This window comes from Lynx rufus, unplaced genomic scaffold, assembly GCF_022079265.1.
Source record: "Lynx rufus isolate CCGP_SWC_20201006 ecotype Redwood Valley unplaced genomic scaffold, mLynRuf1.p SCAF_49, whole genome shotgun sequence".
Taxonomy (NCBI): Eukaryota; Metazoa; Chordata; class Mammalia; order Carnivora; family Felidae; genus Lynx; species Lynx rufus.
The window spans coordinates 425,364-437,122 of NW_025814866.1; the positions used below are offsets into that span (position 1 = coordinate 425,364).

The 11,759-nt window shown below is 59.2% G+C and overlaps 1 long non-coding RNA gene across 4 annotated transcripts; it reads right to left on the minus strand.

Moving 5' to 3' along the window:
- Window positions 1–5,920: 5,920 nt before the first annotated feature.
- On the minus strand, window positions 5,921–8,914 carry LOC124525872 (uncharacterized). 4 transcript variants are annotated; one of them, XR_006965570.1, is made up of 3 exons: window positions 8,655–8,914; window positions 7,322–7,424; window positions 5,921–7,207 (listed from the first exon to the last, which is right to left on the minus strand). It is a non-coding gene; the product is annotated as an uncharacterized LOC124525872 (long non-coding RNA). The 4 variants fall into 4 exon arrangements; XR_006965567.1 differs by having other exon boundaries at window positions 5,921–7,204; window positions 8,655–8,913; XR_006965566.1 differs by having other exon boundaries at window positions 5,921–7,165; window positions 8,655–8,912.
- Window positions 8,915–11,759: the final 2,845 nt, after the last annotated feature.

Below are 11,759 nucleotides of genomic sequence, written 5' to 3' on the forward strand. Positions count from 1 at the left end.
ACCCGCTTGCCAGCCGCCCGGCGGAGGGCAGGGGGCAGAAGGGGGGGCACGCCTGTGTGCGGAGAGAGGTCACCCCTGCCTGCCTCAACGGGGTAGCTGCCCCCGGCCCCGGGGAGGGAGAGGACGCGGGGGCAGGACTGAGGCGCCCGGGCGGGGCGGGAGCACCGGCGGTCCGGAGCCTCCTGCTCTCAGGCCTGGGCAGGACTCGGCACGCTGGCAACGGTGCTGACCGGCTGCCGTGACGACAGACAGCTGCCCGCCCCGGTGCCGGGACGGCCGCCAGGGCTGCACGCTGCCCCGCAAAGGGCAGAAAGCGCCCCTCTTGGGCTGCGTGGGCCGCCCGGGAACCCGGTCCCATATTCTTCTTCCTGTCTCTGGCTCTTTGTGCGTTTTGTCTGCAAGCCTTTAAAGACGAAGAGCCACCCTCTGCCCATACAAATGCGGGCCCTGCCTGCCTTGGTCCGCGGGCCGGAACGTGCCACCCCCCCTTTAGACAAAGGACGTGTTCCTGAGGGGCCCTGTGAGACCAGGACGCCCGCACCCAGGTTCAGGAGCCAGGACGCTCCTCCTGCGTCGTCCCCTCCAGCACCGCTCCAGGTGGACCCGTGTGACCTAGAAGGACACAGCAGAGGGGAGGGAACAGGAGCACAGACATGAAGTTGTAAAACGGCTGAGGCTTCGATCTCGATCTCGGGGCCCCTCTCTTCTCTCTCTCCCCCCCTCTGCCCCCTCGCTCTCTGTCTCTTTCCCCGTCTCCCGTCTGTCACATCGCTGGCTCTGGGAAGCCCTGCCCTGTGCTGCCCTATGGAGGGGCCCCACGGGGGAGGCACCGAGGCCCCGCCACAGCCACGGGAGCCAGCTTGGACGCAGGGCCCGCCCGACAGGCAGACCGGGTGGCTTGGGCCCTAGCTGATGCCTGGACTGCGGCCTGTGAGCCACCTTGAGCCAGAGCCCCCCAACCGAGCCCTCTAGGAGCCTGTCCTCAGACCGTGTGGAGGTCAGATCACAGGGATTAGTGGTGGCAGGGGTACGTCGGGGTAACTCGGTGTGCAGCAATGGGTGAGGAATACACGGTAGCGGTCCAGCAGGGAAGCGCCACGACCCGGTAGCTGGGGGCGGGGGGAGCAGGGAGGACGAGAGGCAGAGGCTAGTCCGTTTGATCCCACGGCCACAACACGCTCGTGTGCCACGTCGCAGAGCCACTCAGGTATTTACGTGGAGAAAGCCTCTCTGAGTAAGTCTGGAGCAAAGGAACCCACGAGAAACCCCGGAAGCCATTAGGAAGAGCCTGGAAAGCCCGATGACACAGAAACCAAACGCGTCTGCCTGGCCTGAACAAACCCAAAACCACAGTCAAGAGACAAGTGACAGCGCAGCTCGGGGAAAGATTAGCAAGACGTGACTCAGGCCTCGTAGCATTACCCTATAGAGAGAGCTTGAAGCGGTCCAGCAGGAAAAGCGCCAAGACCCGGGAGCTAGAGGCAGGGGGCGCGAGCAGGGAGAAGGAAAGGCAGAGGCCACACCCTTTGACCCCACGGCCGGAACACGCTCGTGCGCCGCCGCCTTGCAGAGCTGCTCATTCTGGAGACAAATGGCGGCCGGTGCCGGGCACTGCACTGCCCCCACCAGCCGGGGACAAGCCACCGCGGAGTCAAACAAACAGCGACCACCAAAGAGACCGGCCCTAGTGGGTGGGTGGCGGTCGTGGCGCCGGGTGCCGGGCGGCTCCGGGCGGCGGCACCGCCGGGGACCTGGGAGGCCATGTTGCTGGAGAAAGGCAGTGGCTTCCCAGCAGCTAGAGGGCCGACGGCACCCACGGACCAGACGACTGGCAGGGCCGGTCCCGGGCAGACGACCCCCTTTCCCGTCTGCACGCTCCCCCCAAATCCACGTTCTCGGTCTCAGGGCCCAGGGTCCTCCCCCGGCCCCGAGCTCAGGGTGCGGCTCTGTCCTCTGCCTCATCCAAGGGTTCTTTGCATCCCCACTGCCGGGCCCCACTCTGATCTCCGCCCCTCTCTCTCCTACGTGTCCGGACCTATCCGCTCCGGTCTGGGACTTGCCGGGCGCCTGTACAAACCCGACAGACACCTTCTCCCCGCCCGGGCTGTGGACGGTGCCCTCCAGACAAACCGGGGCAGGAAACGCTGACTGCCCCTCGATGGGAAGTCCCCGAGTCCTCGAGGGCTAGCAGCCTCCTGGCGTTTCCCAGGCCCGTGGGGACCCGGCCAAGGGGCCATGCCCAGGTAGGGAGGGCACGGGGCACGCACACACCTAGGAGCGAGTCTCAGGTCTCCGCAGCAGTGCTCCTCACAGAGGGGGGTCCCAGACCCGTGGTGGTGGCAGCAGCGTCAGCCCGGAGCTTGTTAGAGTCACAAGTTCTCAGGCCCCACCGCAGATCTGCAAGATCAGAGACTCCGGGGTGGAGTCCGGCGTCGCGAGGTTGAACAAGCCCTCCCGGTGTTCCCACGCGGCCGTCCAGCCTGAGAACCACGGGGACGGATGGTTCCTGATGGCACCCACTTGTAGAGAAGCCACGAGCTTTCTCTGCCTCTGCGGGGCCGCCCTTGCTTGTGACCTCCCCAGGTGACAGGCAGGGACAACCACAGCCGGTCCTGGAGAACAGGGTGACTCGGGCAGGACTCTCTCCCAGGGGGGGCCACACCTGTCAAGTGGCGTAGGAAAGACTGTGTTACCTTCCTGCCGTCCTCACCTGCAGGAGCCTGGAGAGCTCCCCTGGCCAACACCACACTCGCGGGTACGGGCACCAGCTCTGCCCACCTTTTCCCGGGTACCGGGTACTAGGCCTGTGTGTGTGTGTGGAGGTGGGATCCATGCTTTACAGAGAACTGTCCCAGACGCACTCAGGGTCGCTGGAACACACAGCGCGCCGGGCAAGGAAGGGGTGGAGGCGGGGGAGGGGGGGGGAGTGGGGCGGGGGTGCCGCGATCCGGTCCCCGGGAGGCTGGATGCGCCCCGGACCGCACAGCAAGGCCGCTCTCCGAGGCCAGGGCGGGGAGGGGCTGCAGACGCGGTGACTATGCCCTTGGTCATCCCGGTGGGGCCGTCGCCCCCTTCTCCCCTCACTAGGCCCCCGGGGGCCCCGATACACTGGCCCTGGCCGTCTAGAGGGCCAGACACCGTCAGGTCGGCCTCGCCCCGGCGGAACGCACAGGTCCCCAGGCCTCGGGGAACGGAGACTCTGGCAGGGGCCAGGACCCGGAGAGGCGGGGGGCGGAGCCCAGGGACGGAGGGCGGAGCCCAGGGACGGAGGGCGGTGTCCAGAAGGCCGGGGCGTCGTCCGGGCACGCCGCGCCCACGCTCACCGCCCCGGCACCGGTCTCCTCCTGTCCCTCAGCGCGCCACAGGAAGCCCCGCCCCACAGGTCGCGGGGCACCGCCTTCCTGCCCACCCCTTCCGGCTAGCTCCGCCAATGCCCCAGCTCGGCTCAGGACGGGGCCGCTCCCAGGCCGCCCGCGGAAGCCCCGGCCCCGCGGCCTGACGGACGTGTCCCCTGCCCAATCAAAACAAGCCGGTCGCCTGCGCGCCCCTCTGGACTCGGCTCCCGCGCGCTCCTTTCTAGCGGTCGGGCCCGGTGGGCCGCGCGACGCCTAGACGTCCCGGCGGGACGAGCGGGACGTCTGCGTGCAGAGTCGCGCAAGTCGTCGTGTCCGTCCACGCCAAGCCCTGCTTGTGCGCTTTCGGCTGGAACTTGGATCTTGAAGTGACGGACCTCACGGGGAGTTCCGGAGAAGCGCCAGGGCGCCTCCCGCAGTTCCCTGGGACCGGCAGGGTGCGCATCTAGTGCAATCGCACACCCGGCTTTGGCATTGCTGCCGTCCGAGAGCCGCTCCGTGTGTGCCGCACCCGCGTGTGCGGCCGCGCGTAGCTCTGCACTTTCGCCACGCGTGTAGATTCAGGCGACTCCCACGGGCACCCGCGTCCAGTTGGTTCCCTCCCAAGGACCCCTCCTGTTAACCTTTCGTAACCACAGCCTCCTCCCCTCTGCTCCCTCCCACCCCGCGACCACCAGTGTTGTGTGCTCGCTCGTGTACAAGTTGGTCATTTGAGCACTTCGGTCAATGGAACCATGATGCGGTATGCAGTAGGTCTCAGTCACTCCGGGTGGGCTTTTTTCCCTTCACTCTCATAATGCCCTTGAGATCCATCCGGATGGTTGCGTGTATCCATAGTCAGTTCTTCCTTCGTATCGCTAGCTACGGTCCTTGGTGTGGATCGACCGGTTGCTTCAAACATTCACCCGCTGAGGGACACGCTGCTCGTCCCCAGCCCTAGGCTGCTGCAGATACCCCCGCTATGGACATTCACGTACGTGTTTTCGCGTGATCCTAAGCTTCTGTTCCTTTGGCCTAAATGCCCAAGGGTGCAATTGCTGGGTCCTATGGACATGGATGTTTAGCTTTAAATATTTCATTTAACTTTAGGGTATTTATTTAAGTAATCTCTATACCGAACGTGGGCCTCCAACCCACCACCCCAGGATCAAGGGTTGCACGCTCTTCCCACCGAGCCAGCCAGGCGCCCCTGGATGTTTAGTTCTCCTAAAGGGAGAAACTGCCCACTTGCGGTCCACCCTGGCTGTTATCATTTTCCATCAGCACCCTGCACAGTTTTAGAGCGCATCATCGAACATTTTTACAAAGCGACATTATATTAAGCAAGATTGTTAACAATTTTGTCTCTCTCTTCTACATATAGTCTTCTAATGCAATCACCAACATAGTCATTTACAGAGTTTTACAAAGCATATACCCTGGGGCGGGGGTGGGGGGCGGGCAGGGAAAAACAAAAATGAATAAAAATAAAAAGCATACATCCTATATATTTAATTGTGATTTTCTCTTACTTACTTACTTAGCAATAGGTCTTTGAAAACCTTCCATGTCACTAAACAAATGTCTAGCTCATTTCTCTTCTGGCTGCGTGGTATCTGATGCATGTACTGTATGTATGTACTATATGCAGGTACTATAATTTACATAATGAATCCCCAACTGGATGGTACGTTTACCTTTCCTCTTCTCTCTGCCATTGGCATTAGCACCGCAAGTACCAACTGTGAACGTGTGTCAGCCTCCCTCTAGGATAATTACCTCTAAGCGAAATTGACAGGCCAAAACCTATGGGCGTTTGAAATGTCAATAGATACTAAGAGATGGCCTTCCCCACCGAAAGACCCCACTGGTGGTACACTAGGGCTGTTAGTTCTTTGTTACCTATGTTGCAAATATTTTGCCCCCAGTATGTCTTTTGTCTTCAAGGACAAGGCTTGCCGGTTTGGGCAGTCGAGAAGGTATACGTTTTTTTTTTTAAAGTTTTTATTTTACTTTTATTTTTAATTACTTATTTTCTTTGAAAAATTTTAACGCGATTTATTTCTGAGAGACAGAGACAGAGAACAAGCAGGGGAGGGGCAGAGAGAGAGAGGGAGACACACAATCTGAAGCAGGCTCCAGGCTCGGAGCTGTCGGCCCAGAGCCCCACACGGGTCGAACCCACGAATCGTGAGTGAGATGGTGACCTGAGCCGAAGTCGGACGGTCGCTTCACCGACCGAGCCACCCAGGCACCCCAATTTTTAATTATTTTCCATGTTTGTTTATTTTTGAGAGAGAGGGAGAACGCGAGTGGGGGAGGGGCAGAGAGAGGGAGTCAAGAGGATCCAAACCGGACTCTCTGCTGACAGCACAGAGCCCCACGTGGGGCTAGAACTCACAAACCGTGAGATCATGACCTGAACCCAAGTCGGAGGCTTACCCGAATGAGCCACCCAGGCGCCCCTAAAGTTTTTGTTTTTAAGTCATCTCTACACCCCCCCCCCCTTGGGGCTCCAACTTCAAACCCTGAGGTCAGGAGTCACATGCTCTACAGACCGAGCCAGCCAGGCGCCCCAAAGTTACACATTTTTATACCACCAAGGCTATTAAACTGTCAATTGGCGATTTCTGGGTTGCGTATGGTGGGCACGAAGGCCTCCTCCCACGTGTGATGACAGTAAGGAGACCCGGGGTGGCATCGATGAGCCTGTTGCCAAGTCCTCGGTGACCCGGGCTGGTAGGTTGACCCGCTGGGCCAATGGCTGTGGCCCTGGGCGCCGGTCACATGATGCAGGGCTGCCTGGGCTGGGGGCTGGGGGCTGGGGGCGGTGCCACTCTGACAGCCAGCCCCTGCCCTCCAGGGATGCCAGTCCAGTTTGGGAGAAAGACCAGCGAATACGGAATGAGAAACACGCATAGGTGGCGCGCGGGTAAGCAAGAGAAATCCCGGGGAAGAGGACGCAGAGCAAATGCAAAGTCAGGGGTGGGTGAGCAGGGATGCGCTAGGGCCGTGGGGAGGAGCTCCCGGGGTGGGGAGGAGCTCCCGGGGTGGGGAGGAGCTCCCGGGGTGGGGTTCCCAGGTGCCAGGAGCAAATGGCTTTCAGAAGGTCAGAGGGCAGAACCGAGACCCCACCTAAAACCCGTGTTGGTGAAGGGTGACCCCCGCGGGACAAAGGCAGGATGGTGCTATAAGGAGAAGTGGGTCTGAGGGAGCGGGGACGAACGCCCCCCTGACTCCAGTCCTAGCAGCCGCGAACAGGGAGGGGCTGCCTTCCCCCGACCCCTAGCTGCAGGCTGAGAGAGGAACTGCTCCCCCTGCATCGTCGTGGTACTGCTGGGCTCCGGGCCGGCCGAGCACATCCACCCTCCCTGGAAGGGTAGAGCTACCACCCCAGGCTTCCGGCCCAGGACCCCCAGAGGCCCAGCGGGACACGCGTCAGCAACCTCGACTTGAAGACACGGCCCACCTTGGTGGAGAATCGGCAGGCCTGTCGAAGACAGGACTGGCCCTGTGGACCTTCCCAGGGTGCAACTCTCAGAGGCCAGAGGACATCGTTTGCGGTCATGGCATTGCGAGCTTGCGGTGTGCCTCGGGCGTGATCCCCATGCACGGCTGTGCCATCCCGCAGCCCTAGCAGCCTGTTCGAGGCGTGATCCCCATTCACGGCTTCTTCCGCACCACTAGCTGGCAAGTGGCCCAGGCGGGGTGTGGATCAAGGACGTCGGGCTCAAGCCAGATCCCCTTCTGTGGGGCTGTGCTCTACGGCGCGGCTCGCTCCCTCACTTGGAGGTCCCCGGGGAACGTGTGGCACACTCAGCATGTCCTGGAGGCTTGAGAGGTGAGCCCAGGTGGCCATCCCCCACGGAAGCCTCCTCGGGCCAGCACACAGCAAAGGGGGCAGGGTGAGAAAGAGAGCCGCCTTCCCCTCTTGTGCTTAACTGGGGTGGGGCGGGGGGGGGGGACTTCAAAACCCAGACTGGCATTACCTTTGATTTCTCAGGAGATCAGAGAGCGGCGCTCGTGGATATCTACGCGTTGTTTGCGTTATTGTGATAGAAAGCTACTCCACCTCCCCAAGTCTTCAGTGGCCTGTGAGACACAACAAAATAAAAACACAGAAGAGGGAATCAAACAGATAAGAATAATTTTAAAAGCCCAGGCACGGGGCACCTGGGCGGCTCACTCACTAGAGCACGCAACTCTGTGTCTCCGGGTTGCGAGTTCCAGCCCCGCGTTGGGCACACAGAGGTTCCTTAAAAGAAAAAAAAAAAAAGCACCCAGTCAATTTTGAAAAAGAACGGTCGAAGTCGGGCGCCTGGGTGGCTAAGTCTGTTAAGTGTCTGACTTTGGCTCGGGTCATGATCTCTCGGTTCGTGAGTTCGAGCCCCACGTCGGGCTTTGTGCTGATGGCTCAGAGCCTGGAGCATAGATTCTGTGTCTCCCTCTCTCTCTGCCCCTCCCCTGCTCGCGCTCTTTGTCGGTCTCTCTATAATAGACATGAAAAAGCGTAGGAGTAACAAAACATAGCCTTTGGAATAAAATCCGTCAACAGACGGATGAAACCCCAAACAGATGCCACTGAAGAAAGAATTACTGACCTGGAAGATGGTCCTCAGAAATCATCTCCTGCCCCATATCCCCTCGTGGTGGATAAGGTTGCTTCCGCCTTCCCTGAGAAATTGTGGCCGCCCCTCCTCAGAGATCCAGGCTCTGCCTCTTCCAGGCCCCTCATCCTGGCGTCTAGGTGTCTGCTCAGCCCCACCTCTTCCCCGCTTCCCCTCGCCTTAGGGACGGCAGCTTTCTGCCATACGATCTGTTTCTTCAGCCCTCCGGGCCCTGAGCCACCGAATGCTCGTATTCGATTTCGTCTGCTGAGAAACCGTGTCTATTTCTCGTCTCCTTCTCCTGCCCGACTGCTACAGAGTCGGACCTGGGAGTGGTCTCAGAAGAGGGGCCCGCCAAGTGGGGATGTGGGGATGGGTGTGGTCGCGCCCTTGGGCCCCAGGGCAGGGCTCGGGCTCCCTGCCAATGGGAACTGGGCGCGTACGTAGCACCCGTGCTCTGCGGGGACCTCTTCCTTCATCAGGCTGTCACCCGCAGTGAACCGGGATGAAGGGCCACCTGCGGGAAGCCCTGAGGAGCCGGCGTGGCTGCTGTACCGTCACGGCGGTAAGGACGGCTCTGAAGACTGTGGTGTGGTGATCCCGGAGCGCGCAGAGAAAACAATGGCAACTTTAGTTCCTTACCTCTCAGCTCCAGTCACAGCACGACACGCACGGAACTCCCCCGACAGCCCTAAAAATTCCCTTCCTTCCGTACCTGCAAGGGTTCCTCGTGGTGAAGATTAAACACAAGTTTATCGGCGCGGGTTACACAATCCCAAAGTCCACTGAATTCCCAGCCTCTCTGTGTTTCTCGTGTGAAAGGTATGGCCGTGGTTGGAGGAGTGTGGCCCGGAAACCTGGAACTGGGACGTCTGCTCGGCCTCAGTCGAAGCTGAGAGTCGGGATGCCATCAGCCCCTCCGAGCCCCAGCAGGCTGTGGGAGGACAGGCATACACTGAGGGGGAGGGCAGAGTTCCTGTCCGCCCGCAGCTCCCCTTGTGGGCTCTGGGCTTCCTATTTTGATCGTTCTGTGACTCTGCTGTTTGTCGCCCTCCCCAATAGGGAATGATTTGGCATCATTTTAGCATTCCAAAGTTCCAGGCCGCTGCTTTTCTGCTCCCAATCACGACTGGCATGGTAGCGCAGGAAGGAGATGGAAGTAACCTGTCTTATGCTCTGGGGGCAAGCAAGGCCACAGCTGGACTGCCATGGCTGTGGGTGGGTTGCTCTGGGCAGAGAACTCCTCTCCCAGACCCGCTTGCTTCAGAGGTGTGAGTGTGACAAGGCACGCTGTTTCCAATCATTTTCCTTCCGCTTTGGTAGCGCAGGAGGGCCTGTGCCGCACACCTCTGCCCCCACCCTACCTGCACCTCCAGCCATCTCAACCTTCAACCTTCCCATCCCTGCTCCTGCGGGGCCGCCCCCCCCCCCCCCCGCAGTGTTCCCTTCTCTCTAGGCATTCCCCTGTCTCCTGCTGGTCAGGCCGCACTTATGAGCAGCGTTCCATTTCCGACTGAGCCCAGGGTACCAGGGCAGTTGCCCACCCCTGTCAGCGTGCGGTTTCCAGCCTGGCCCCCGCTGACGCCCGCCGCTCGGGGCGTTGCCGGCCTGGCGCAGACGACGCTGATTGGCTGGAGCCCAATGAGCGACGGGAAAAAACCCAATAACGTGGCTCTGCCCAGCTGCTGCCGCCAGGGATTGGGTCGGCGGTGTCCTGAGCGGGTCGGGGGCATAGGGCCGGCCTGCCAGGCGGGCGTGGCGGGAGTGAGGCGGTGTCAAAGGTGGGTAGAGGGAGTCCCTGTACGGCACAGGCGGTTTGGAGGTGGGTGCGAGCAGCCAGGGAAGCAGAGGAGGAGAGGGCTGGCCAGGGAGGGGAAAGGCGGGGCCTATTCGATGCGGAGCCCGGGACCACGCCAGTGAGGCCCAGAAGGGACTGAGGAGTAGAAACGTGCCAGGAAGGAAGGGAGGCCCTCCATTGGGACATTTCGATGGCACCTCTAAAATCCTGGCCTCGGCCCTATGACATAGATACTATCACCATCATCAACACAAAAAGGTTCATCCCCCCTCGCCCCACAACACCCAGCCGTCTTTCACCAACTACAGCATTTGACAATGTGCTCCCCGCTCCCCCCCATAACCTTGGCCATACTTTGTAGTCAGGAGGCCTAGCTGCGCACAGCTGGCCACAAGGCCGTTCCCTTCTCCACGAGGTCGTGGCTCCTCGGGGCCCATTACCAAATCAGTCCTACCGCGTTTGCCTAGCACCTGTGGGGGCCTGCAGGCTTCTGGAATGGTCCTTGAGTCGTGCGTCACCCTTGTTACTCTACTTTTGATGTGGATCTCATCTGATGGATGCAAGCAGGTGTGGTGCCCCCGTGTGGCCACACATCCTGGCTGTATTCACGACGAATTTCCTCAAGAATGTGGGGCTCCAGAGGTCATGGACTCTTTCACTCCACACAAACCGTTTTCACACACACGCACATGAGTGAACAGACGTCACAGGGCCCTGCAACTCCACTCCCATGTTTACATACGCCCAAGAGAAGTGAAAATACACATCCACAAACCTGAATGGGAAGGTCTGTAAACGTATGTCAGCAGAAGCAACCCACATGTCCATCAACTGATGAACCGATAAAATGTGGTCTACACATGGGACGGATGATGTGGTCACAAAAAGGAATGGAGTCTCAGCACACGCTACGATGTGGGCGAACCCCAAATGCGTTACACTAAAAGCAGCCAGACCTCAGAAGGCCGCATGCTGGGGCACCTGGGTGGCTCAGTCGGTTAAGCGTCCGACTTTAGCCAGGTCACGATCTCGTGGTCCGTGAGTTCAAGCCCCGCGTCGGGCTCTGGGCTGATGGCTCAGAGCCTGGAGCCTGCTTCGGATTCTGTGTCTCCCTCTCTCTCTGCCCCTCCCCCGTTCATGCTCTGTCTCAAAAATAAACGTTAAAAAAATTAAAAAAAAAAAAAAAGGCCGCATGCTGTATGACCGCAGTCCTAGGAAGTGTCCAGAAGAGGCAAATGCGCAGAAACCGAAAATACAGGAGTGACCGCCAGGCGCTAGAAGGGGAATGGAATGACTGCTAAGGGGTTCAGGGATTCTCTTTGGAGTGATGCAGAGGTCCTAAACCTGACCAGGATGACCGTCGCAAAACTCGTTGAGTATATGAAAACCCACTGAATTGTGCAGTTTAAAAGGGTGAATCGTATGGAGCGTGAGAGGCCAGAATTTCCTCTGCTTTTCTAAACTTTCTACAGTGACCCTTGGGTTTTACCAAAGATCCAGTGACATTTTTAGTATTTGTGTTTATATATTTTTGTATCTTGTATCCACTGTCAACTGTTTTATAGAAAAATACAGGTTTTTGAAATCTTCGGAAACAAGTACAGCAATGGCCATGCGAATGGTACAGGCCAGGAAACCAGTTCACAGTGATTTAAAAGGACAGGAGCAGAAGCGGGACTCCAAGTGCTAGGCCAGTTCTTTGGGCTCTCTACCATACATTCTAGAACAGAGACCCCCTGACGAGCACTTTATGAGGGCAATGAAGATTAGAACCATATCAGACACTTCCAGTCAATTTTAGTTTTCAAGTTTGGACTGACCTCTAAGTTCCCTGGCTGTTTTCTTCCTGCGTACCAGCCACATGAGTCCTGTGCTCACAGCTGAAGTAACCAGTCCGCTCCGGCCCTACACCATCCTCGAGCGGCACACCTCCCATCCAGTACCCTTTCCATACCCTCCTTTCCGAGGTTTCTGTTGTGGGAGAGCATGGCTCGCTCCCCTGGTTGAGATAAAATTCTAATT